Source organism: Helianthus annuus, chromosome 6 (assembly GCF_002127325.2).
Source record: "Helianthus annuus cultivar XRQ/B chromosome 6, HanXRQr2.0-SUNRISE, whole genome shotgun sequence".
Lineage (NCBI taxonomy): Eukaryota > Viridiplantae > Streptophyta > Magnoliopsida > Asterales > Asteraceae > Helianthus > Helianthus annuus.
Window position 1 is genome coordinate 49,313,230 of NC_035438.2, and position 26,960 is coordinate 49,340,189.

Consider the following 26,960-nt stretch of genomic DNA (forward strand, 5'->3'; position numbering starts at 1 on the left):
ACCAGGCAGTTCATCAGGAAACATCTCTGGATAGTCCTGAACAATCGGATTATCCTGAATACTCATGCTATTGCCTTTCTCCTCGGTGACATGTGCTAGAAAAGCAACATATCCTTTTTGTAAATAACGTTGGGCCTTCGTACACGACATGAGTTTCAAACCAATAGATGGTTTCTCGCCACGAACCTCAAGGACATCACCAGACGAAAGAGGAATACGAACGATTTTATCGAAACAAACAACCTCTGCATGATGTTTGGTTAACCAATCCATCCCTACGATGATGTCAAAACTCCCAAGTTGCATCGGCGTGAGGTCAATAGGAAAAAGATGGTTATCGAGGTTCAATTGGCAATTACGAAGAACAGAATCGAGTACGAGTGGTTTACCAGTAGCAACTTCGACAGATAAAGGTTTCTTCAGTTTGGTTCTAGGTATCGCAAGCAAAGGCTCAAAGGATAATGAAACAAAACTCCTATCAGCACCAGAATCGAAAAGAACAGATGCAAGCTGATTGTTAACAAGGAACGTACCGTTAACAACCCCGTTGTCCGCCCTCGCCTCGTTCGTGTTCAGATTGAATGCTCGTCCACGAGCGGGATTCACATTCGCGATCGCGTTACCATTCAGATTCGTATTTACCAATCTCGAGCAGTTGTTTTGGAAATGACACATTTCTTCGCAATTAAAACACGAACTAGGTGGGAATCTCGCAGCATTCCCCTGAACTTGTGCTGGAACATGAGCAACTTGATTGTGGCCAAAACGACAAATGTTGGCCAGATGCCCAAGTCTACCACACGTAGTACACTGTTTACAGGCCTGTTGGGAAACATGGTGACCGTTGCATCGAGCACAGTAAGGTGCAGTACCAGCATATTGCTTCTTCGCAGGCGGTTGAATCAGTGGGTTTTGAGGGTTCTGGTTGGTGACAGCAAAGTTCTGGGAAGCCTTACGCTTCCTTGACTTTTCAGAAGACTCACCGTGCTTCTTACCCTTACCCTTTCCTGTGCAGAATCAGTTAACTTCTTCTTATCACCCTTACGGGTCAATTTCCCTTTTCTGACCTGAGACTCGGTCAGAGTAGCAGCCAACTCAATCGCTTAACGGACAGTAGTAGGATTACTACCAGTCACTATGTCTTGCACTGAATCGGGTAATCCATCGTTATACCTCTCAATTGCCTTCTCCAACGGGGTAACCATCGTAGGACACAACAAATTGAGCTCCTCATATCGATCCGTATAAGCACAGTGTTCTCCCCCGTCTTGTTTCAGATCGTCAAATTCTCGTTCTAAAGCTCGAATCTCGTGACGGGGACATAACTCTCTCATCATGAGAGCTCGGAGCTCTTCCCAAGTTTGTGCTAATGCCACTTCGGCACCCCTATCACGCATCACTCCGTTCCACCATGTAAGAGCTCGCTTCTCAAACACGCTTGATGCAAACTCAACCTTACGCGCATTCGGACACTGCACATGTCTGAGTGTGCTCTCGATACTCTCGAACCACTGCAAGAGCGCAGTTGTTCCTTGCAACCCAGAAAACTTTAGCGGCTTAGAAGAATTAAAATTCTTGAAATTACACTGAGAATTATTGTTGTTATTATTGTTGTTGTTGTATAACTCATGGATCTGGGTCACTACGCCCGGAAGTACCGCAGCCATTTGTTGGGCGACAAGGGCTGCGACTTCTTCAGCAGTAAAAGATTGAGTATCACGTTGAGGAGGCATTGTCTAACAAGGAAACATGAGAAACGAGTGAGGTTGACAATTGGTAAAACAAAAGAGGTATTGAATACATTAACAAAACACAAGGAAGGCGATCATTTGTTTGTTACCTCGAACAAACAAACGTTACGCAATGACTAATCAAAGTAAATGGGTCAATATAATGTATCGCGAAGACATGCTCGCCAATAAGTGAGCACTCACCCCAAGAGTTCCCAGGTAAGAATGACTGGTCCGATACTGCGGATTTGTACGAACACTCTAGCCTTAGACAAAAAACTCACGGTACAGGCATTCACTCTTCCAGTTTGCACGTGTTCACATTATTTAGACCCAAACTTTGACGAGATTTTGAAAACTCAAAAGGCACTAAGCCAAATATGAGTCAAACTGGAAGGGTTCAAACCCTAGTAATCAATCATCCAAGGATAGATGATTAATTTTCGAAGCGGATTTGTTATTGTGTTCTCATTGTGGTTATCACCTAAGGATAGGTGACGGTACTGTTTTAAAATCTAAACACAAGTAAACTTGCGTTAGGGTCCTAGAAAGTTATAGTCTAGGTCAAAGCATTACTAATAACCTAATTCCCTATAACCATTGGCTCTATAACCAACTCTTCTGTCAAACCCCGACCACGTAAAACAACAAAACGTGGCGGAAACGTCGGGGAGTGTTGTAACAGAATTATTGTTCCACAACCATGGTAATCAAATATTTCATTTTATTGAATTATTATGTAATGTACATTGTCTTTAAACCAAAACAAACAAGCTACACATCGTCTATAACTGTTTTTAAGTCACTAAGGCCTCGTCCAGGTCCTATGTGACACAAGCTTCCTAGCAATCAACATCAAGCAACACCACCTGAAACATATGTAAAAACAAAGTCAGCAAAGAAATGCTGGCGAGCACATAGGTTTTAGGAGAGTATCAGATTCATGGCTTGTTTATATGTTGCAGTACCTTATCAGACAACAAGAGTCAAAAGTACAAACGTCGTTTTGAAAAGTGTATTGCAACACAATTAACCAACGCAAGTCAAATAGGTTACAGTTTATAAAATCTCGTAGCCATGATTCTTAACCCAAAAACATTTGTTTTAGTAAACCAATTCGTAAAAACATCTCGTAAGAACTCGTTAATAAAACTCGAATGGTTTATATCATTTTGAAAACCTCGTTATGTGAAATCGTTTCAAATCGTTTCCCAAGTGAACTAAATAATGACATGCAATGTAATATGATAGAAGCACTTATATATAAGATGTACCAGCGGCGTATCTACCATGCTTATATCACGCTACACCTATCCCATTATCTAATCACTAGCCAAAACCAATCGTTTATCCAAATTGTTTATCTCGTTTAAGTTGTATCAAATCGTTTAACTCGTCCCAAAATCGTATTCGTTTTAATTGTGAAACTACTTATGGTCTTCTCGCTAATAACATTCAAACCTTCGTGACTCGACTATCTCGATTCTCGCATTAACAAACCACCAAAGGGTAAGTTAACAATCATCAGATTCGGTCGTTACCTACATTACCCCCACACATAACCATGAGTGTAGTCTGATAACGGGATTCGTCAGATCCTATGGTACCATAACCTAATACTGGTCGGCTCGGCCAAAGCTAATGAATGTCATTTGTTATGTAATTACAACCAACAAGTTCATCCACATTATCAAAATCGTTATTAATTTAATATCAACCATCTTAATAGTTTTTGATATCATTGTTTAAACCTCGAAAATCGTTTAATACATATGAATCACCCCAAAACAATCGAAAACAGTAAAATAGGGGAACTATGTACTCACATTGAAGTGAAAAGTATCCTCAATTTAAAGAACACAACAAGCTCAGTCAAACCAAGGAAACTCAAGCAGCACCTAATAATCGAATCACTAGTAAATAAATTGACACCTAAATTGGAAGATCGAACAGAATGAGGTCTTGTAAACCAAATGAGTATTGGAACTCATGTGATATGGTCTAACAAATCCTACATTCTAAATTTAAACCCAACCTAAGTGCTTTCGACCCGTTACGACCCATTAAGGTAGCTTACGCTACTTTAACGCGTCGTTCGCGCAAACGCGTCATTCGCGCAAACGCGCGTTCGAGACGTCTAACTAGTCCTTTGACAAGTATTATATACCTAAACATGTTTAAATATGTTGCATAATCAGTTAAGTGACAAATGTTTAGGTTACATATGCTTAAAGTCCAAATATGCATGAAAAGGGCATTTTTGTCATTTACCTAAGGCATATAATCTACCCATCATACAACTACTTAAACTAGGTGACCATAAGGTATAACCTCGGAAGGTTATTCCCTATGCAACTATGGTCACTAAATATGCTTGGTCGGATCCTAATGATCGACCAAACGGGTCGAGTTCGAAAGTCTAAGCGGTGGTTTAGACCGCTTGACTTACGACTCTAAACAAGCACTAAACTAAAAGTGACGAGCTAAGCATGTTAGAACATGCTTAACTAAGTTAGAAAACAAGTTTTGATATCAAAACAAAGTGTTTTGATACCAAGAGTAGTTTGGTTGCAAAATACGCTTAAATGCGCATTTTAACCGAAACTACGACTCGTCACTACGCCTAGTCAACGTGGTAATCAGTAGGTATAGTCACTAAGGACTATAACCATCGTGATTAAGCTCACGTTGCGAAGTTCAAACGAACTTCGTGTTGACCAACTCGTGGTCAAGCAGAAAGTCAAAAAAAGTTTGACTTTTAAGCTAAAAACGCATAAAAGAACAAAATAAGACTTACAAAGGGTCCAAATAGATTTGATTCCAAACATTCTCAGGTATGTAGTTAATAATCACCACAACTTAGAGAAATCTCAGATCAAATGTGTAGAAAATGGAATGAGGGCCATGCTATATATAGTTTTTCGCAAACCGTTAGGATCATTTCTTTGCAAGGAGGGAATGATCTTGGCCATACAAGTGTTAGAGAATGATTGGGGGACTTGTTCTCCACACAAACCAGCCCATAGCATGAAAAACCAGAGATCAAAACCATTGGAATAAGAGGGAATGACCAGATTCAATGTTCTGCAATTCTGCTGATCTGGGGACTACTAACGTACTGTAAGCACATGCCCATACGGTTCGCAAGGGACCTGCAGACCCTCAACTTTCATGAAATGACAATTTAACCACTGAAGCCCTAAAACTTGGTTTTCGATGCATTTTTGACACGTTTAAGCCCTGTTAACCCCATTTCAAAGCTCTAAAATGGAGTTAAAGTATAGGGAACTTAAAATTTGCTCAAAAACATCTCGGATGTCGCTCGTTTGGTCGTACGGTTGCATTGTTCAGTAAATTACGACGAAAGTCGTAACGAATGCGAAAACGATCCAAATTAAGCGACGAATGGAATTTTATCATGACAATCGCTAAAATAAAATATTTTAATGATTACATGAGTTATTGGGTGTCCGGATATATTCAGAACGTAAGATATGCGCGAAAATGCAAACTTATGCACTTTTTGACGCTTTTAGTCCCTGAATGACCAATAAGTTTATTTTTGCCCACCAAACACCTCAAAGCCTATTTCTAAGCTATGTGAAGGATATTTAGGTCATGTATAACTTATGATCAAGTTCTAAAATGTTCGTTACAATACAAATTGGTATAGTTTCGCAGTTTGACACCAATAGTCCCTGCGATCGAACAAACTTGTTTTCGACACACCAAACCATTTAAAACTTATTTCTAAGTTATGTGAAGGTTATTTTAGGCATGTTAAGCCTATTTCACTCTCCCGGGGTGTTTGTCGCATTAAACTGACTGCGTTTACGCACCAGTTTGCGTATAACTTTCAAGAATGCGATTTAAAGCTTCAAATCGAATCGAATCAATCTTAAAATCATCAAACACAAAAACACACATAATAACACCAAAACACATTGTTTTATTAATAATTGACATTGTTTTACATTGTTCATCAATTAAAGAGCACAGTTGTCACATTCACCACGTTTAAGAATACACACGGGGGATACCATTGGTGATTTTTCCTTAACATCCTTTGAAATTTTTGGATTTGGTTTATGGAAAATTGGTTTTATTATCTTTTGACACATTGTTTGGCCATGTGACCAATTTCATTGCATCGATAACAGATTCTTTTGTCATATTCAACAAAAGTGGATCTGTTGGCCTCGTCTCTTATCTTTTTGGCCACAATAAAATCGTCAACTGCTTGCCTACTAAAGATATAATCCTTTTCGACTTTTGTATTATTACCAGCCAAAACACTTCACTCAATTTTTCTTTTGGCTTAACTTCTTTCTTAGCCATTTTCTTCTCAAAACCAACACCTTTCTTTTCAATTTTCTTGTTACCATTTTTACCGACCCATTCATTTTTCTTTCCTGGGTTGTTTGTCGGTTGTTTTTTAACAAAAGATATTTTTGGTTTTGAAAGAAACGAATTGTTGTTAATTTCTGAGATATCAATCTCCACAAGTTTAAAAACTTTTTCAACCTTTTCCAGATTCGCATTTTGAATCGGGTACTCAAAATCAGTATACAGTTTGTCAGTTCCAGTCATCGTGTAAACCACAATGAGCGAATCATCATCCAAAACTTTATCTGACTTTGGGATAAACTTATCAAGAAAGTTTTCGTCATCTTCAGAGTCTGAACTGGAATTCTCAAAATGAGTTTTAACCGTTTCGAAATCATTGTTATCCCTCTCTTCATTCAACACTTGGTCTACAACTGTTTTAACCAGTTGTGACTCGTTGTCGGTGTCAGATGGAGATAATGCAACATCTATGTTTTCCTATAACTCATTCTCTTCTAATCTCAGTTTGAGATTCAATGCTTTCTCCACCTTGTCACAACCCGACCACGTAAAACAACAAAACATGGCGGAAACGTCGGGGAGTGTTGTAACAGAATCATTATTCACAACCATGGGTTAAATAATTTTGTTTTATTGAATTATTGAACTCATTGTTTTATTACAAATTAAATGAATACAAATATTGTCTTTCAAATTTTAAAGTCGCTAAGGCACGAGTCCATCCTATGCATAGCATGTATCAAGAATCATCACTTAGCAGCACCTGAAACATGTGTAAAAATAGGTACGTCAGCATAAAAATGCCTGTGAGTTACATAGGTTTTATTGAAAATAGGATTCATGACTTATAAGTTTAAAAGAATGTTTTAACAAAATAGTCATGAACTTTAAAAAATGTTTTCTTTTATAAATCATATAACAAGTGATAAGAAAACAGATGACATAAAAGAAAGATGCATAAGTAAATAATTAAGTAAAATGAGTTTGTATAACAATATTTTGAAAAAAGGTTTGTGGTATACATGAAAATAAACTTTGGTTTCAAGAAAATCGAATAAGTAACATATCAAAATATATTTCGGTTCCAAAATGGTTAAACAGATAGTATATTAAATATACTTTAGTCGTCAAAATAATCGTTTTCAGTAGTATATCAAAAGTATACTTTGGTTTTATAAATAACATATTAAACTATGCTTTGGTTTTATAAATAACATATCAAACTATGTTTTAGTAATTAACAAAATATATGTTGTTTTGTACAATATCACACATGAGAGTATATCAAACTATACTTTTGGGAGTATAACAAAATATACAATAAAAATGTGATTTAAGAATTCAACCAAACCTTAGTGCATCAAAATACACCTAGGAGACTATAGAAATACCACGAAGGCAATCCCTATTTGGATAAAATATCGGTTTCTGACATTCCATGACAACAGGAATGGGGTGTCAAATCGTATAGCGCTATATTATACTAACAATCGGTCTGGTGAACATAAAATAAGTACAATTCAACAATTAATTTTATAATCTTTGAAAAATTAGTCTTTAAACCATAAATAATCATTTAGTTTGTCAAAAGATAAGTACTAATATGTATAATCAATTATACTTTGAAATCATGAACTTAACAAATAGGTACACATGCTTCACCCCGAAACATTGAAAACAGTGAAAGAGGGGACTATATACTCACTTGAGAATGCTTAGAAGTCTTGAATAACAACCAAGCAACGCTAGAGGGATCACGGAATCAAACGGCACAAAATATAGGTAACTAAGTAAATAAATTGGACCTAAATCGGAAGATTAGATAGAATGAGGTTTCGTAAACCAAATGAGTATGGGAACTCATGTAATATAGTTTATAAAGCCTACATACTAAATCGAAACCTAACCTAAGTGCTTATGACCCATTACAACCCGTTTAGGTAGCTTACGCTACTTTAACGTGTCGTTCGCGTAAAACGCGTTCGGACCGCCTAACTAGTCCTGTGACAAGTAATATATGTCTTAACATGTCTAATAATGTTGCCTAATCAGTTTAGATGTCAAATTTTATGTTACATATGCTTAAAATGAATTTATGCGTAAAAAGGGAATTTTGGTCATTTACCTAAGGCATATAAACTACCTATCATACAACTACTTAAACGAAGTGACCATAAGGTATAACCTCGAAAGGTTATTCCCTATACAACTATGGTCACAAAATATGTTTCGTCGAATCCTACTGATTGACCAAACGGGTCGGGTTCGAAAGTCTAAGCGGTTGTTTAGATCGCATATCTTACGACCCTATATAAGCAATAATCTAAAAGTGACGAGTTAAACATGTTAAAACATGTTTAACAAAGTTTGAAAATGAGTTTGATATCAAGACAAAGGGTCTTGATACCCAAGAATAGTTTGGTTGCAAAATAAGCAAGAATACGCATTTTGACCGAAACTATGACTCGTCACTACACCTAAATAACGTGGTAATCAGTAGGTATAGTCACAAGAGACTATAACCATCGTGATTACGCTCATGTTACGAAGTTCAAACGAACTTCGTGTTGACCGTAGACTGGTCAAAGCGTAAAAGTCAAACACTCACACCCCGATATTTCCATATATTTCCGGTGGGCTCGGTGGGGAGTATCGTGACGTAGTTGATATCGTCGTAGTCAAACAACACAATTTAATGCACCGTGGAAGCAAATGAAAAATACATTACAAACCGGTGAAGAGTAATATTAAGTATTACAAAAACGGTTGTAAAAGATCCACAGGCGGATCGAATTTAAAAGGAAACATTGTTCAATAGATTTAAAGGCATCTAAGCTTGCAAGACTCTTTTATTGATGCTAGGAGTGGCCAGCCTATTCCGATTAGTACCTGCATGTAGCCTTTTTGGAAAATAGGTCAGTTTACACTGGTAAATACAATTAACTGACTCATTTTGAAAATGTTTAAGAAAATTGATTTGAATGCACAAGGCACAAAATATCTTTTATAACTTGGGATAATTATTTATATATAATCTTGTAAAAGAATTACATGTTCCTTATACGTTCAGTAGCCCGGGTTGAATACCGGGTTAAAGATTAATTGACACACAACATAATATAATCCCGCGGCGAGTTATTCTCGAACGGCGGTTATATCTTTTTATATACGCACCGGCAGGTGTATGCCTACACCCCGTGCTTAGGTCATGGCCATTTCAATGAATGGTGCCAAGGATATCCGAGACATGGTCATTCACCCCCAAAAAGCTTTAAGTAAACAAAACAGTTTAAACGGGTCATCTCAATAAATTAACCTTCATACAATTAAAAATTTAATGCCCGACCAAGCGGTATTTTATATACTCTACCCCAAGCTCGTATAGGGGAAAATAACTTAAAAGTATTTACCTGAGCAAGTGTATATCACAATCAGCGAGTGCAAGTAGCTTTTACTGATCTCCTAATCTGGAACGAAGGTTTTAATAACCTATTAGATTCCTAGTGGGTCTTAATTAAGCCTAAACTTAGACCAACTAGTTTTAAAGGAAGATATACGGTTCAAAACACAAGATTAAGCGAAGAGCAGATTAGAATGTGATTTAGACCCGACAAGTTTGAAGACTTGTATAATATGGGTAAACTAAACACATTCTGGATTTTGAGTTAAAAATGATAAGGTTTGACCCGTTTCGGCTAATTTATGCAAACTAGTTACATAAACCGCGCCGAACGCGAAAATGCGTAACGGGTAACCAAAAGAGTCATGAACAGGTTTCCTAAGTTAATATGCCTTAAACATGTTGTGATATCAGTAGGATACCTTCCATTATGCCCAAAATGGATTTAAACTCAAATGATGCCCCGTAGGGGTATTTTGGTCATTTTAAAGCTTATAAAAGAGATTAAATATTAATCTGAGTTTCAGGTCTGATATAATCAGTAAAAATATTTAGTTTTATAAGTTATAACAGTAGGGTATTGCTTATATGTGAAATTTATCTTTTATAACCAAACTATGCGTCGTAGGGGCATTTTGGTAATTTCACATAAGCTTTAAAGGTCAAAATTAGAATTCTAAGTTTCAAAACTTTTGCTTATTGTTTAATTATAAAAATTTACTTAAAACATCAGTAGGTATTAAGTTTCATGTGCCAAAAATAGTTTTAACTTATACTATGCGCTTAAGGCGCGAAAAAGTCGGTTTTAAGCAATTTTCGGGTTAAAATAGGAAATCTGAGTTTTTGGTCAGTTTATAAAGTTCAAAATATTTTATTTATTATATGAAATCAGTAGCAAAAAGTTTGGTATCAAAATATTATGTAACACTCATTTTATTCAAGAAAATGGTATAACCGACAATTACCGAATCAAAGCTAGAACCCTATGTTATGCTCAGCCTAAAAATAAATAAAAATCTTCAAAAATCCCAAAATATTATATTACATCAGTGGGTAAAAAGATTGGTGTCAAAATTTGGGTTTAGATAGGCTATATGCTAATAATGCCATTTAATTAATAAAAAGCTTTCCATTTACGCTATTGAGCATAACTCCTAATCTAGACCTCAAACTGATGTCAAATTTTTAGGGCAAGTTTATAAATCAGTAATAAAGGTTTCTATTCTTTCATATTTTCAAAAATATCGTTCTATGGTCAAAAGGGCATAATGGTCAACATTTAAGCATATAACGGAAACATGCGAATGAATCGGATAAATTAGGAACCAAGTTGTATAATCACAGAGGGTTATACTAACATAAAACCTGGTCCTAATGGAACTTTAAGGCATGTCTAAATTAAGCTAATTCGGGTCAGAACTGAAAGTCAAAGCAAAAGTCAACTTTTGCGACTTTCGGTTCCAAACCGAGCCTAAACTTGAAATTGTCGGGTTGAACATGCTTAGACATATTCTTACATTAATAAACAAGTTAAAAAAGTGATAAAACAGGTTTCATAGCTTCTACATTGTTAATTATGTGTTTATTTAAAAAATAGCTTTCTGTTGACTTTTTTTAGTATTAGGTTTGACCCGACATTTGACCAAGTTAGGGTAATAATCAATAGGTGCCCTCATAAGGGTTTATTACCTACATAATTACCAACTTATATCTACTTTTAATTTAACTAATGACTGGAACATTAGTGATTAATCACTAAGTCAGACCTTAATTACAATAAGTTTGACTTTTGGTCATTAAATTAAATAAAATTGAAATTAGGAGGTTAAGGACACTTACAAAGGTCCTGAGCATGATTTGGAACTTTAAGGAAGCTTGAGAGAATTCCAGAGAACTCCAGAGAAGTCTTGAAGTGATTTTGAATGAGCAAGTGAAAATGTCGCAACTTGAGCTCTTTATATAGCAATCCAAATTGCACAAGATCATCACATCCAAGTCTATAAAAGTTCCCTGATCATCCCATGTGTCCTTATGCATGTAAAACCAATGGCCCAACTCTTGTATTTCGAAAACCATGCAAGAAAGGCGGTGTAACATGCTGAACATGCATCTGTCCATTTTCTGCTGCCAGCGACAGCCTTACGGACCGTAAGAAAAGTCCCTGCGGTCCGTATCCACCTCTTACGGATCGTAAGTCCAAAATTATGTGGTCCGCAACCGACCCTGATCTGAGATGCCTAGTTACAGACCTTGCGGGCCATAAGCCCTAGGCTTTGCGGTCCATATCCGCTTTTTAAATATATCCGCCCAACTTTGCCATCTTACGGACCGTAAGGTGGTCTTCTTGCGGTCCGTAAGCTCTCATCAGGAGACAAAATTTTGTAAACTTTTAGGCTTTGACCATGCAACTTTGCTAATATGAATCCAAGGACTTAATGATCAGAATGGACCACTTAATCAGTTCTGAAAAGCTATGAAAGCCTTGCCATGCACTTTTGTTGTCTTGGATTCTTTTGAAAAAGTCTTGAATGTAAAATTTGTCGTAAACACTCATACAATCCATTTCTTTAAGATTTAAATTAATTACCACTAAGGGTAACCATATATATATATATGTTTGTATATATAGGGGAGGGATGTATAGAAAACCTACTTTAATTTAGAAAACCCGGGAAACTCAAAGCTCCCGATGTTTTTTTTTCTTGAAAAAATTTACACATGTTATATACATGTTTTTAAGGGTCTTGGGCAAAAAAAATCAAAAAAGTGCCGAGTAGATATTTAAAAAAAAATAAACAAGTTTTGGTGTAACACATGTTACATTTATCTGACATATTTGTAACATGTGTTACACCAAAAATTGTTTTTTTTTTAAATATCTACTCGGCGCTTTTTTGATTTTTTTTTGCCCAAAACCCTTAAAAACATGTATATAACATGTGTAAATTTTTTCAAGAAAAAAAAACATCGGGAGCTTTGAGTTTCCCGGGTTTTCTGAATTAAAGTGGGTTTTCTATAGATACTTACATTGTATATATATATATATATGTATGTATATATATATATATATATATCAGATGTTTATAAAATATGTTAAGGTTTGGGATTTATAAATAGGTCGCTCAGAGGTATTAATAAACATGTCGACACTTTTAAATCCTACCATACATCTTTTAACTTAATCTGGGTTTATAACACGTTTACCTTACATGACACGTGTCTTTATTTTATTAGGTGTGATTTTATGAGGTGTTACATCCTCACATCCTTGAAAGAAATATCGACCACGAGATTTTAATGAAACAAATGAGGGTACTTTTCTTTCATTGTGGACTCTACCTCCCACGTATACTCGGGACCTCTTCGGGCATCCCATTTGACCTTTACAATCGGTACATGCTTCTTTTGAAGCTTCTTAACCTGTCGATCCTCGATCGACAAAGGTTTTTCTACAAATTTCAAGCTCTCATCTACGTGCACATCTGTATGGGGTATGACTAGTGATTCATTAGCTAGACATTTCTTCAGATTGTAGATGTGGAATACATTATGAATACCACTGAGCTCTTCAGGTAAATTTAACTTGTAAGCCACTGTTCCAACGCATTCGATGATCTCGAATGGTCCTATGTATCTTGGGCTTAACTTGCCTTTCTTACCAAATCGCATCACTCCCTTCCAGGGTGATACCTTTAGTAACACCTTGTCACTTACCTTGAGCTTTAGAGGTTTACGCCTTTTATCTGCGTAGCTTTTCTGGTTATCCCTGGCAGCTTTGAGACGATCTCTTATCTATACAATCTTATCTGTCGTCTCCAGGACTATATCAGGTCCTGTTAGTTGGACATCTCCAACTTCTGCCCAACAAACGGTTGTCCTGCACTTCCTTCCATATAACGCTTTGAACGGTGCAGCTTGAATACTGGAATGATAACTATTATTATATGAAAATTCGACCAATGGAAGATATTCATCCCAACTTCCACCTAGATCAATAACACAAGCCGTTAACATATCTTCCAGCGTTTGAATTGTTCGCTCGCTTTGACTATCCGTCTGAGGATGATATGCTGTGCTGAAGTTCAATCGAGTGCCTAGGGATTGCTGAAAGCTTTTCAAGAAGTGCGATGTATACCTTGTATCCCTATCAGAGATGATAGACACTGGCACTCCGTGGAGTGATACGATCTCATCCATGTACAGCTGAGCTAACTTATTTGAGCTGTGTGTTTCCTTAATAGGTAGGAAGTGGGCTGACTTAGTCGGTCTATCCGCTATCACCCAAATAGTATCATTTCCTCGCTTTGTCTTTGGTAATTTGGTAATTTGTAGCAAACCTAACGGCTTCCGGTGTTCTGCCTTAACTTGAGCACGTGTCAGACATTTGGCCACATAAGTGGCTATAGACTTCTTCAAGCCTATCCACCAATAATTCGCCTTTAAATCCTGGTACATCTTGTCACTTCCAGGATAAACAAAATACTTGGAACTATGGGCTTCCTGAAGGATCACTTCCCTAAGTCCTCCATAGATTGGAACCCATATTCGTCCATTCAATCTTAGGATTCCATCCTTGCCATATGATAACTGTTCTGTAGTGACTCCCAGATTTTCATTTGGATAGTTAGCTTCCAACACAGCTTCCTTCTGAGCGGCTAACAACATTCCATTCAAGCTGTTTCTCAATTCAATGCTCTTGGCATTTATCCTTATGGGCTTCACCCTTTCCTTCCTACTTAAGGCATCGGCGACTACATTTGCCTTGCGTGGATGGTATCGGATTTCACAATCATAGTCATTTAAAGTTTCCATCTATCGTTGCTGCCTCATGTTTAAGTCCTTCTGATTAAACAAATGTTGAAGGCTTTTGTGATAAGAATAGATTACACACTTTGTACCATATAAATAATGCCTCCAAAGTTTTAGTGCGAACACAACGACACCCAACTCCAAATCGTGGGTGGTGTAATTCTTCTCGTTCACCTTTAGCTGTCGAGAAGCATATGCAATAACCTTGCCTTTCTGCATGAGCACACATCCCATACCGGTGTGTGATGCGTCGCAGTATACTACATATTCTTCTTTTCCATCAGGCAATGTCAACACAGGTGCATTGCTCAACTTCTGCTTGAGAATGTCAAAGGATTTGTGCTGCTTAGGACCCCAATCAAACATGATATTCTTGCGAGTCAACGAAGTTAGGGGTGCTGCAATCCTTGAGAAGTTTTCAATAAATCGCCTATAGTATCCTGCCAAACCCAAGAAACTGCGAATTTCTGTGGGCGTCTTTGGCTCTTGCCAGTTCATGATAGCTTCATTCTTAGCGGGATCCATCTGGATACCATGCTCACTAACCACATGTCCATGGAATTGGACTTCATGAAGCCAGAATTCACACTTTGAAAACTTGGCGTAGAGCTTCTCCCACTGAAGTAGTTCCAGAATACATCGAAGATGCTTCTCATGGTCGGCCTGTTTCTTTGAATAAATAAGAATGTCATCAATGAAGACGATAACAAATTTTTCTAAGTATGGCGTGCAGACGCGGTTCATGAGATCCATGAACGCTGCTGGTGCATTAGTGAGCCCAAAAGGCATCACTAGGAACTCGTAGTGACCATAACGAGTTCTAAAGACAGTCTTATGCACGTCTTCATCTCTAACCTTCAATTGATGGTAGCCTGACCTCAAATCGATCTTGGAGAAGTAACTTGCCCCTTGCAATTGATCGAACAGATCGTCGATCCTGGGCAATGGATATCTATTCTTGATTGTGCAATCGATGCATAGATGCATCGATCAATCCTTCTTCTTTACAAACAGGATTGGTGCTCCCCAAGGAGACGAACTAGGTCTAATAAATCCTTTTGCCAATAAATCATCTAGTTGAGTTCTCAACTCTTTCATCTCAGTTGGTGTTAACCTGTAAGGTGCTCTTGCAATAGGCGCTGTGTCACACCCCCAAATTCCACCCGCGGATAACACCCGCTTCGAGGGCGTGGCTGACCAGGATCCAGCCACCAATTATACTAAGCATTGGTTAATATTAAGGTAATACTTACTAACCATAAGGTTAGCAAATATCAAGTTCAGAGTTTTAAGTTCAGAGTAAATGTAGCGGAAGCATAATTAACAGTTTTAAACATTGTTCGCAAGGTAAACATAATAAATGCCCAACACACGGGCAGACGACCACTACACATCCCAAGCAGCTGCTCCAGTCACTGGCCACCTGCAAAGCATGCAGTAAGGGGTCAACAATAATGCTGAGTGAGTTCACTAGTTGTCCAGTTTTAATTACCAAAAACTTGTTTCACCAGTTAATTTATCCGTTTATACATGCCATGGGGAGCTACCCCAAAAGTTTAGCGACTAAACTGTTTTTCCAATACCGAACACTAGGTAACCGTTTGCGTTTCCGCAGGATGCCCCGATGTCAATGTTCTATCATCATTGACGGATGCCTGAGTACATTAGTTCACGACCGATCCCATACCATGGCACGGTGTGAGGCTGGTAAAACCTAAATAGCGCTATCAACTAATAACCCGTTCGCCTGGCACCGGCGACTAATCGGTATTATGTAGTAGGGACTTGAGTGATAGAGTTGCGTTTAGTGCCGTTAGTTGCAATCCGTATAAACAGTAATTAACTAAAAAGGTTTCCCAATACAAGGGAAGATAAAGTAAGTTTGTTTCCCAATAACTAGGGAAGGAGTGTAGACGGTATCCCCTTTACAAGGGGATAGGGTTGTTTTAGTCTCGTGTCCCAAACCACCGGGACGCATGCTTTTAAGTTGTGAACTCACCTTGGGTTGCTCGGTATGATACGTTACTTGGTTAAGTATGTTGGTCACCACGTCCTAACATGGTTACCAAATATGGGTCAAGTCGGGTACAAGTAAACACGTATAGCATGCACGTATACAAACAGTTAACAGGCAGAACTACAAACAGTAACATATGTACATACAGTAGCAGATCAGAATGAAGTCCAGTCAATAGGAGGCCCAACAGTTGAAGCCCAAAACAACAAGACAAACAGTCAAGGCCCAATAACATAAAACAGCCCAGTCGAAACTAAGGTGGTTGCGACTCGCAACCAAGGTTGCGACTCGCAACTGTGGTCTCGGTCCGTCATGTTTTGGTTACGACTCGTAACCGGAGATTGCGACTTAGCAGGTGTGGTTGCGACTCGCAACCAGGTTTGATGCGTGCTGATTGCAACTCGCAACTGGGAGATTTCGACTGATCATGTGTGGTTTCGAGTAGCAACCAAAGGTTGCGACTCGCAACCGTGATAACGTGCATGGCAATCCCTTCTAGAACCTGCAGTGTACGACCCAATGGAATTGCTGTTTCATGTAAATATTGTACTAAGCCACTAAAACATGTTTCTTGGTCGGTTTTGTGCACATTTTAGATCAAAATCAGCAGGTTCAAAACATTTTAGCAACATTCAAGCTGTTCATCATATATTCATCAATCAAATTCAAACTTCATTCACAAACAACCCAAAATCCTGTTTAAAACTCCTACCTATTTTCCGGACAAAATCATAAACAAGATTAAACCCAAAACATGCATTTTAATAGCCACAATCATTAACTAACAATCAAGCCTAAATCTTTAAACATCATCGGATAGTAAAACCCATCAACTTAAACAATATGAAACATTTAACCAAAACCATCACAAACCACAAACCGATTATCATAACAACAAACATCATAAACATTCACAACAAACATCATCAAGTAGCCACCTTCCTTAGCATATTTATGAACATACAAGCCTAATATTCATACTAAAATCTCTAATCACATCAACAAGCATAAAACCATAGCAATCATCAACAATCATGAACATAAACACACTAACCGGTTACTCGGGGTTGAGAGAAAAGGGGTGTTCGGGTGGTCTCTTGGCTCGGCCGATCCTCCTTGTTGATAGCTCACTTGATCCGAGAGATATGAAGGAATGGGGAGTTGATTTTGGTTGCTAGAAATTTAGAGTTTTAGGGTTTAGTGAAGAAGATGAGAGGAGAGTGTGAGAAGAGAGTGTGTAAAATGATTAAGGGAGGTGGGGTTGGGTTTATATAGTGTACCGAGTTGGGCTAAGGGTTTCCGGGTTGGGTTTCTCGGCTACAAGGCCTTAACCGGCCCAAGTGTTTCACTGTTCACTCGAGACCGTGGTCTCGAGTCGGGTCTCGGGTTTGGTTCACATATATATAACACTTATATATATATACATACACATAAGTAAATCGGCACATAACACATAATAACAAATAGCTCTTCATACATTTTTACTGTTAGTCGATTACGTACACGTTGGTTACATCGAAAGGTTATCCGGAAAGATCCGAGGTGTCACATTATCCCCAAGTTTTAGGAACTTTCGTCCCGAAAGTTAAAGCAGCCACTGTCAAGCTAGTGTAAGTGAAAGCGTTTCAACGGGGTGTCACATCATCCCTCCGTTAGTTTGGAATTTCGTCCCGAAATTCGTTCGTAGCTTCAGTGCTGGGGTTTTCGTTAGGGAACAACTGGGGATACTTGTGCTTCATCTGGTCTTCCCGCTCCCAGGTATACTCTGGGCCACGTCGCGAGTTCCAACGAACTCGTACAAGAGGTATCTGGCTACGTTTGAGGGTTTTGATCACTCGATCCGTGATCTCGATTGGTTCCTCAGTAAAGTGTAGCTGTTCGTCAATCGTTAGTTCCTTAAAAGGAATCACAAGTGTTTCATCCGACAAACACTTCTTCAGGTTGGATACATGAAAAACGTTGTGTACCGCACTCAGTTCTTCAGGCAGGTTCAATCTATAAGCAACCTTACCGATCTTCTCGGTAATTTCGAATGGTCCGATATATCGCGGATTAAGCTTGCCCCGTTTCCCAAAGCGAACCACACCCTTCCAGGGTGAGATTTTAAGTAGAACCCGGTCACCGACCTGGAATTCCAATGGTTTCCTACGCTTATCAGCGTAGCTCTTCTGACGGTCACGAGCTGCCGCCATGCGTTGTCTGATCTGGGCAATCTTTTCCGTTGTATCTACCACCATCTCTGGGCCCGTGATTTGACTATCACCGATTTCCGCCCAGCAGAGAGGTGACCGGCATTTACGACCGTACAATGCCTCAAAAGGTGCTGCCTGAATACTGGTGTGGTAGCTGTTGTTGTAAGAGAACTCTACTAACGGTAGATGTTTCTCCCAGTTCTTGCCAAAGTCGATCACACACGCTCTAAGCATGTCTTCGAGAGTTTGGATGGTGCGTTCGGACTGTCCATCCGTTTGCGGGTGATAAGCAGTGCTCATATCCAAACGTGAGCCAAAGCATTTGTGCATAGCTTGCCACAATTCTGAAGTAAATCGAGCGTCTCGGTCTGAAATAATCGAGGTTGGCACTCCGTGCCTCGAAACTACTTCCTTTAAGTAAATCTCCGCCAGGGTAGAAAACTTGTCTGTTTCCTTAATAGCCAGAAAGTGTGCGGACTTGGTCAGTCGATCCACTATTACCCAAATAGTATCATTTCCGCGTTGAGACCTAGGTAGCCCTGTGACAAAATCCATGGAAATCTGTTCCCATTTCCATTTCGGGATTTCCGGTTGTTGGAGTAGGCCTGCCGGCTTCTGGTATTCCGTCTTGACTCTGGCGCAAGTCAAACATTTGCTGACGTATGTTGCTATGTGGGCCTTCATGCCAGGCCACCAATACGTAGTCTTCAAGTCATGGTACATCTTGTCTGAACCAGGATGTACTGAGTAGCGGGACTTGTGGGCTTCGTCCATCACGAGTTCACGCAAACCTCCAAAGAGTGGAACCCAAATACGCCCTGTTACATAGTAAGCACCATCTTCTTTCTGTTCTAGTTGCTGTCTCGACCCTCGCAGAGACTCAGCCCTGATGTTTTCCGGCTTCAATGCTTCAACTTGAGCATTTCGAATCTGGGTAGGGAGGTTAGACTGGATGGTAAGTTGCAGTGCTCGCACGCGCTTTGGTATAGTGTCCTTTCGGCTGAGGGCGTCTGCCACGACATTGGCCTTGCCCGGATGGTATTTGATGGCGTATTCGTAGTCGTTCAAGAGTTCGACCCATCGACGTTGTCTCATGTTCAACTCCTTTTGCCTAAAGATATGCTCGAGACTCCTGTGATCGGTGTAAATAGTGCACTTGGTACCGTACAGGTAATGTCTCCATATCTTAAGAGCAAAGATCACTGCTCCCAGTTCCAAGTCATGCGTCGTGTAGTTCTTTTCATGCGTCTTGAGTTGTCGTGAGGCGTAGGCAATAACTTTCTCGCGTTGCATTAACACGCAACCGAGTCCATGAATAGACGCATCGCAGTAAACCACAAAGTCGTCAGTACCGTCGGGCAATGAGAGAATAGGAGCGCTACAGAGGTTATCCTTAAGCCTCTGAAAAGCAGATTCCTGTGCTGCATTCCACTTGTAGGCGACGCCTTTCTGAGTGAGTGTTGTGAGAGGTTGTGCAATCTTTGAGAATCCCTGAGTGAATCTGCGGTAGTAGCCTGCTAAACCCAAGAATTGACGAACTTCAGTGGGGGTCTTAGGTGTAGGCCAGTTCTTTATCGATTCGATCTTAGCTGGGTCGACGTGAATTCCGTTCTTATTAACTACATGGCCGAGGAAATGAACTTCTCGAAGCCAGAAGTCACATTTAGAGAATTTGGCGTACAGTTGCTCGTTGCGAAGGAGTTCGAGGATAAGGCGTAGGTGCTGTTCATGCTCTTCTTGACTTTTTGAATAAATCAAGATGTCGTCGATAAACACAATCACAAATTTGTCGAGGTAAGGCTTACATACGCGGTTCATAAGGTCCATGAACACAGCCGGCGCATTGGTCATTCCAAAAGGCATAACGAGGAATTCATAGTGACCATAACGAGTCCTGAATGCAGTCTTGGAGATGTCTTCGTCACGTACTCTCAACTGATGGTAGCCTGATCGCAGGTCAATCTTAGAATAGTAACTCGATCCTTGCAATTGATCAAACAAATCGTCGATGCGCGGGAGAGGGTAACGATTCTTGATGGTAACCTTGTTCAACTCGCGATAGTCGATGCACATTCGGAATGTGCCGTCCTTCTTCTTGACAAAGAGCACTGGGGCTCCCCAGGGTGATGAACTAGGACGGATAAATCCTTTATCCAATAGTTCCTGTAGCTGCGTAGCGAGTTCTTTCAGTTCTGCAGGGGCTAAACGGTACGGTGCACGAGCTATGGGTGCTGCTCCAGGAGCTAGCTCGATTTGAAATTCGACCTGACGATGGGGTGGGAGTCCAGGTAGTTCCTCAGGGAATACCTCGGGATAGTCGCGTACTACCGGAAAATCTTCAATCCTCTTTTCCTTCTCGTGGGTGTTGGTGACAAGTGCTAGGATAGCGGTGTGCCCTTTCTGTAAACATTTCTGGGCTTTTAGAAGCGAGATAATGCCTGTGACTTCTCCACTTTTGTTGCCTTTGACGATGAGGGGTTGACCAGAACGGCGAGGTATACGAACCGCTTTCTCTTGACAGAGAATTTCAGCGCGGTGTTTGGATAACCAATCCATACCAATGACGACGTCGAAGCTTCCAAGTTTGACAGGGAAAAGATCGATACTAAACGTGTGGCCAGACAATTCTAGGGTGCAGTCGTGGATCACATGCGTGGCCTCGATGTTCTTGCCATTAGCTATCTCGACGGTATGCTTAGAACTTAATAATGCGGGCGAATGCTTAAGTTTCTTACTAATGCGAAGGGATACATAACTGGCATCGGCACCGGAATCAAATAACACAGAAACATAATGATCATCAAGTAGGAACTTACCCGCCACGACGTTGGGATCGTTCCTAGCCTCTCCAGCTCCAATCACGAAAGCTCTGCCCCTTGCATTTCCAGCATTGTTGTTTTGCTCATTGTTCCCAGCTCCCTGATTGTTGCGATTCTGATTCAGTTCAGGGCAATCCTTTCGCATGTGTCCTGTTGCCCCGCATTTAAAACATGCTCTGTTGTTTCCCTGCTGCTGTTGCTGTTGGGGTTGTTGCTGATTCTGCCTTGTTGGGAACTGACTTCTACAATCCTTTGCTTCGTGCCCCATCTTGTGGCATCGCTGACACTGACCCTTGTTGCATGCCCCGTTGTGGTGCCTGTTACACTTGTTGCACTTAGGGTAGTTTCCCCGGTAGCCACCCTGTTGTTGAGTGCCTTTGTTGTTGTCAGTTTTCCTTTGCTGAGCTGGGGCTTGAGTAGGGTTAGCATCCTTGCCCTGATTTCCATCCCACTTTCGTTTTCCATCACTAGAACTTCCTTCCGCAGCACTGATCCTTTTGGGCAACCTGCCCTCTTCCACAGCCTGATCAGTGAGTTTGTGAGCAAGTCGAACGATCGGCTGAATGGTAGTGTGGTTGGCTGAAGTTACATGGCTTCGAATTTCTGGAGCCAGACCCTTGATGTACAGTTCGATCCTTCGGTACATGGGTCGAGACATGTTTGGACAAAGAGCAGCATAGTCGTTGGACAGCTTGGTGTAGGTCTCAATCTCCGACCCAACCATCTTGAGTTCATAGTACTCATTCTCAAGCTTGTGGATGTCATCCCTGTGACAGTACTCTTCCTTGATCATATCCTTGAAATCTTCCCACGCAGTAGCGTTAGCAGTCTCCAAACCAAGCATTTGAATTTGCGCCTTCCACCATGAAAGTGCGCTTCCCTCTAGAGTACCAGTAGCAAACTTCACCCAATTAGCAGTTGGGCATTCACAGACAGCAAAAACAGCTTCGACCTTCTCAATCCAGTGCAGAAGGCCTATGGCACCCTCCGTGCCATTGAAAGGAAGAGGCTTGCAATCCATAAAGGTCTTGAAGGTACAAACACGTGGTTGCACAGGTGCAGGCTGACCTATAGGGTGAGCTGCGAAAGCTGCAGCCACAGTGTTGAGCAGGCTAGTGAACTGAGCCGGGGTCATGTTGACGTTTCCTCGTCCGCGTCCACTCATTGTCTTCATAACCAGAAAACATAGTATGAGTGCGTGATAGCGAGAATAAGATAGAAGAGAGAAGATGTATCTATCTAATCAGGCAACTAGTACGTATAGTAAAGCAGAAAGCATAAGACAAGTAAGCAAGTAACTATGGGTCCGAGCTATGAGGTCAGATAAGTCGAGCCTTGTACTTGGAGTGTAGTGTCGTCACGAGTCACGGGTTATAGTCTGGTTTTTCTCAAAAAGATTCTTCCCCTTTTTAAAACCAAGTTCACTATAACCAATGGCTCTGATACCAATCTGTCACACCCCCAAATTCCACCCGCGGATAACACCCGCTTCGAGGGCGTGGCTGACCAGGATCCAGCCACCAATTATACTAAGCATTGGTTAATATTAAGGTAATACTTACTAACCATAAGGTTAGCAAATATCAAGTTCAGAGTTTTAAGTTCAGAGTAAATGTAGCGGAAGCATAATTAACAGTTTTAAACATTGTTCGCAAGGTAAACATAATAAATGCCCAACACACGGGCAGACGACCACTACACATCCCAAGCAGCTGCTCCAGTCACTGGCCACCTGCAAAGCATGCAGTAAGGGGTCAACAATAATGCTGAGTGAGTTCACTAGTTGTCCAGTTTTAATTACCAAAAACTTGTTTCACCAGTTAATTTATCCGTTTATACATGCCATGGGGAGCTACCCCAAAAGTTTAGCGACTAAACTGTTTTTCCAATACCGAACACTAGGTAACCGTTTGCGTTTCCGCAGGATGCCCCGATGTCAATGTTCTATCATCATTGACGGATGCCTGAGTACATTAGTTCACGACCGATCCCATACCATGGCACGGTGTGAGGCTGGTAAAACCTAAATAGCGCTATCAACTAATAACCCGTTCGCCTGGCACCGGCGACTAATCGGTATTATGTAGTAGGGACTTGAGTGATAGAGTTGCGTTTAGTGCCGTTAGTTGCAATCCGTATAAACAGTAATTAACTAAAAAGGTTTCCCAATACAAGGGAAGATAAAGTAAGTTTGTTTCCCAATAACTAGGGAAGGAGTGTAGACGGTATCCCCTTTACAAGGGGATAGGGTTGTTTTAGTCTCGTGTCCCAAACCACCGGGACGCATGCTTTTAAGTTGTGAACTCACCTTGGGTTGCTCGGTATGATACGTTACTTGGTTAAGTATGTTGGTCACCACGTCCTAACATGGTTACCAAATATGGGTCAAGTCGGGTACAAGTAAACACGTATAGCATGCACGTATACAAACAGTTAACAGGCAGAACTACAAACAGTAACATATGTACATACAGTAGCAGATCAGAATGAAGTCCAGTCAATAGGAGGCCCAACAGTTGAAGCCCAAAACAACAAGACAAACAGTCAAGGCCCAATAACATAAAACAGCCCAGTCGAAACTAAGGTGGTTGCGACTCGCAACCAAGGTTGCGACTCGCAACTGTGGTCTCGGTCCGTCATGTTTTGGTTACGACTCGTAACCGGAGATTGCGACTTAGCAGGTGTGGTTGCGACTCGCAACCAGGTTTGATGCGTGCTGATTGCAACTCGCAACTGGGAGATTTCGACTGATCATGTGTGGTTTCGAGTAGCAACCAAAGGTTGCGACTCGCAACCGTGATAACGTGCATGGCAATCCCTTCTAGAACCTGCAGTGTACGACCCAATGGAATTGCTGTTTCATGTAAATATTGTACTAAGCCACTAAAACATGTTTCTTGGTCGGTTTTGTGCACATTTTAGATCAAAATCAGCAGGTTCAAAACATTTTAGCAACATTCAAGCTGTTCATCATATATTCATCAATCAAATTCAAACTTCATTCACAAACAACCCAAAATCCTGTTTAAAACTCCTACCTATTTTCCGGACAAAATCATAAACAAGATTAAACCCAAAACATGCATTTTAATAGCCACAATCATTAACTAACAATCAAGCCTAAATCTTTAAACATCATCGGATAGTAAAACCCATCAACTTAAACAATATGAAACATTTAACCAAAACCATCACAAACCACAAACCGATTATCATAACAACAAACATCATAAACATTCACAACAAACATCATCAAGTAGCCACCTTCCTTAGCATATTTATGAACATACAAGCCTAATATTCATACTAAAATCTCTAATCACATCAACAAGCATAAAACCATAGCAATCATCAACAATCATGAACATAAACACACTAACCGGTTACTCGGGGTTGAGAGAAAAGGGGTGTTCGGGTGGTCTCTTGGCTCGGCCGATCCTCCTTGTTGATAGCTCACTTGATCCGAGAGATATGAAGGAATGGGGAGTTGATTTTGGTTGCTAGAAATTTAGAGTTTTAGGGTTTAGTGAAGAAGATGAGAGGAGAGTGTGAGAAGAGAGTGTGTAAAATGATTAAGGGAGGTGGGGTTGGGTTTATATAGTGTACCGAGTTGGGCTAAGGGTTTCCGGGTTGGGTTTCTCGGCTACAAGGCCTTAACCGGCCCAAGTGTTTCACTGTTCACTCGAGACCGTGGTCTCGAGTCGGGTCTCGGGTTTGGTTCACATATATATAACACTTATATATATATACATACACATAAGTAAATCGGCACATAACACATAATAACAAATAGCTCTTCATACATTTTTACTGTTAGTCGATTACGTACACGTTGGTTACATCGAAAGGTTATCCGGAAAGATCCGAGGTGTCACACGCTGCTCTAGGAATAATGTCGATTCTGAACTCTACTTGTCTATCTGGTGGCAAACCAGGTAATTCTTCAGGGAATACTTCGAGATATTCAGAAATGATGGGGATGTCTTCAATCTTGGGCTTCAGCTCATCAATAGTCACTTGTGCCATATAAATGACACAACCCTTCTTCATGCACCTTGATGCCTTAAGTATAGACACTTGCTTAGGCAACCCATACCGAGTATCTCCTTGTATGGTAAGTGGTTCACCATATGTAGTCTTGATTACCACTTGCTTCTTGTCACACACAATCTGGGCTTGGTTATGAGATAACCAATCCACGCCTATTACTATGTCGAAACCAGCTAGCTTTAAAGGAAACAAGGACAACGAAAAGAGTGGTTCCTAATGGATATAAAACATCCATCTAACATGGTTGAAGCGATTTCTATGGTACCATCAGCTAATTCTACTTCATACTTTATGCTTAGGGCTCTAACAGGCAGATTTAACAAGTTACAAAACTTATCATCAACAAATGACTTATCTGCTCCAGAATCAAATAATACCCATGCATAGACATCATTTATAAGGAAGGTACCTGTTATCACATTGTCATTCTGGATTGCTTCCTGTGCATTCATCTGAAAGACCCTAGCATTGGTCTTTTTCCCATCTTCAGCCTTCTTCGCATATTTTGGGCAGTTGGACTTGATGTACCCCTTCTCGTTGCAGTTGTAGCACGCCGCGTCCTTTATCTTCTTGCAGTCTAACGTCTTGTGCTCACTTGACTTACAAATCCCACAAGCCATGGGTTGCGATTGGGATTTCGATTCGTATCTGCACCTCCCCTTATGGTGCTTCTTACTGATTTTACATTTGGGCTTCTCGCCCGACTATTGACCTTCCTTTTTAAACCCGGAACTCTTTTTGTGGTCAGTGTTCCCCTTGTGTTTCTTATCTGAACGTAGTGAGTTATCATCCTCATGCTTCCTTTTCTCGGCATGAGAGTTTCTAAGAGATCTCTGCCTGACCGCATCCAGGGTAAGAGACAATGATATATCAGCTGCAGACCTAAAAGTAGCAGGTCGAGATGCCTTCACACTAGCCTTGATCTCCGGGCTAATCCTCCAATGAAACGGGCTATTCGTTTTGGTTCCGGTTGTCACACCCCAACCGATAGCGGAATCATCGGGGCGCGACACTGAGCGAAACAGATTGTCTAGAAGTTTCCATAACAATTGTCATTACCAATCAATTTAAAATAACATGTCCCATACCGTGTCTCAAAAGGCAAACAAATTATTACACACAAAATCTAGGCAATTAGTTCTGTTCCGGCAACTCAGATTCAAATTGTACAGACAACTATTTGTTGGCCTCTAGGACCTTATTCAAGCCTCGCGTTCCTAGAAGATAAGCATCCTAAACACCTATCACATACATTAAAATAAAGTGAATACACATAGTGTAAAGGTGAGCATACAATTTTGATAAGAGCATATAGAGTTCGAAATAGTTTACGCATAACCAGCGTGTACACAGAGGAAAACGAAGCATGTTAATTATCGACATGAACCTATTGATACCAATGACTGCGGGTTGACTACCCGAGGCAGTTCGCAATACATGATCACCACTGTAATCCATGCAAGTAATTGTTCTTAACAACACCCGTGTGAATAGGTGCTGAGACCAAACTATAGTACTATCGTTGCTAAGGCAAGTAGACAACATTCCATGTGTAAACATAACAAACAAGCATTCATTTAGTCACGTGTAACATGC